At 40.3% G+C, this 2,494-nt stretch overlaps 1 non-coding gene across 1 annotated transcript; it reads right to left on the bottom strand.

Annotated features, from left to right (window-relative positions):
- Positions 1-335: 335 nt before the first annotated feature.
- On the bottom strand, positions 336-442 carry Gm22381. The gene has a single exon (XR_003949891.1). It is a non-coding gene; the product is annotated as a U6 spliceosomal RNA (small nuclear RNA).
- Between the last annotated feature and the right edge of the window lie 2,052 nt (positions 443-2,494).

Below are 2,494 nucleotides of genomic sequence, written 5' to 3'. Positions count from 1 at the left end.
TCATTGGTCCTCAGCCATTGAACAGTCACCTAACTCTGGATTAACTAATATCCACTATAATAAGAAGCTTCTTTGCTCAAGGTTGAGAGTAACAGAAACTTAATGATAAAAGTATAAATGTTTGGAGGACAGTTTCACAATGACCATTTGCATATGGCCTTTTTTAATATATCTAAACAAAATTTCCCTCATGCAATATACAGTCTTGACTGTTGCTTTTTTGTTTCCACATAATTTACACACTGTAGTATACACAAATAATTCATTAACTTATGTTGTTGAATAATGTTTCTTTCTATGAGTATAATACATTGAATATATCTGACCATTGTTTGATTGGTCATTTTGCTTTATGAGCATTATAAATTTTACTTGTGCAGGAACCATGCTAATCTTCTCTGCAGCGTTCCAATATTAGTATATGTGCTGCCGAAGTGAGCACAAATCTATTTTATTTATTTTTTTGTGGGTGAGCAGGGGAAGGAGGGGGGATAGGAGGTTTTTAGAGGAGAAGCCAGGAAAAGGGATATCATTTGAAATGTAAATAAAGAAAATATCTAATAAAAAATAAACAAACCAGGAATCACATAAGATCAAAAATGTAAACACGTGAGCTACTTGAAAACATATGTCAGAGATCCCATCCTACAAGTTTCCACTCCCATAGACAGTATTAGATATTTTCTCATCTTTTCAGAATGATTAGCTATTCTAAGGGCACAAGCTTTCCCATGTATACTAGTTCAGAATGTCTCAGCAAAAAAGAGACAATATAGTATAATGGTTGGGAAATCCAAAGAAATATGCCCCCCCCCCTGCAACCTGAGGACCCAAGGAAACCAGCATCACAGGTGTAGGCCAAATACAAAGGCCTAAGAACAGGGATGTCAATAATGTAACACTGCACACAGTCAGATGCCTGAGAGTCAGATGCAACAATGTCCCAGAGGAGAAAGGATGCATGTTTCAACTCAAGTGGGTTTGAAATTCAACCCTCTGTCTCCCATCATGCCTTTCTCAGGACCTCAAAAGATGTCCTAAGATGGGATATTTTTTTCTCTTTTGAAAGAATATAACTACATTTCTCCCTTTCCTTTTCCTCCATTCAAACCTCATAAACCTTTTTGCTCTCTCTCCAACACATGACTACTTTTTCCATTACTTAGTATTGCATGCATAAGATGATTTTTATGTTTATAAAAAGAATAACATGGTAATGCCTTCCAGAAACAGTCTCTGGGACAAACCGAGAAATAGTGCTGTACCAAGTATTTGAATAATGCTTCAGCCAGTGACACTGATATGTCAAATTATTTATTTAATTCAACTATCTTTTTCAGTTACATATTAAAGATTTTCTCTTCATCAAACAGTTATCCATTATGTTCTCCAATGATGTACTTTGGTTTCCTCAGGAGGTGAATTCCCAACATAAATGCTGTGCTTACCCATAATTTCAGCTGCTTTTCCTATCCCAGTGTCTTTCTTCAGATTCATGGGTTTTATTGATCATCTCAATGACAACTTTGATATTAATTTTGCTGATATTTTTATTTTAAATTTTATTAATTTCCAGTATTACTGGTATTTATATTTTATATAATTTTAATTGTTATTCTCTAAAATTAGTGCTATAATTATAAAATTCCGGACTCCACTGAAAGTCGTCTGCACAGGTAAGAGTGTGCACTACAGAAGCTAACAGCTTCTGGAACAGGCAGGAGCCATAGAGCTTCTGAGGCAGCACCCTTTTGGGGCTCCAGACATCTGGCCACCTTCACAGCCAGAGGACAGGAGTCCGCCCGGCCCGGGATGCTTTTGCCTCAGGATCGGCGGTAGCCATCTTGGTTCCAGGACTCCAACGAAAGTAGTTTGCACAGGCAAGAGTGTGCACTACAGAAGCTAACAGCTTCTGGGACAGGAGGGAGCCACAGAGCTTCTGAGGCAGCGCCCTTTTCAGATTCCAGACATCCAGCAACCTTCCTGGCCAGAGGACAGGTGTCCACCCAGCCCGGGAAGGCTTTGCCTCAGCATCAGTGGAAGACATCATGGTTCCCGGACTCCGCTGAAAGTAGTCTGCACAGGTAAGAGTGTGGACTACAGAAGCTAACAGCTTCTGTGTCAGGCCAAAGCTACACAGCGTCTTGGAAAGGTCCTGTTTTGGACCTTCATATTCGGCCAGGATGGAGGTCTGAACGCCAGATATCTGTGCATATACCCTGTAAGAGGAGAGCTTGCCTGCAGAGAGTGCTCTGACCACTGAAACTCAGAGGAGAGAGCTAGTCTCACAGGTCTGCTGATAGAGGGTAACAGAATCACCAGAGGAACAATCTCTAAACAGAGACAACTATAACAACTAACTCCAGAGATTACCAGATGGCAAAAGGCAAACATAAGAATCTTATTAACAGAAACCAAGACCACTCACCATTATCAGAACCCAGCACTCCCACTTCGCCCAGTCCAGGGCACCCCAACACACCCAAAAAGCTAG

The sequence above is a fragment of the Mus musculus genome, chromosome 11 (genome assembly GCF_000001635.26).
Source record: "Mus musculus strain C57BL/6J chromosome 11, GRCm38.p6 C57BL/6J".
NCBI classification, from domain to species: Eukaryota; Metazoa; Chordata; class Mammalia; order Rodentia; family Muridae; genus Mus; species Mus musculus.
This window is presented reverse-complemented; position numbering and strand designations above follow the sequence as displayed.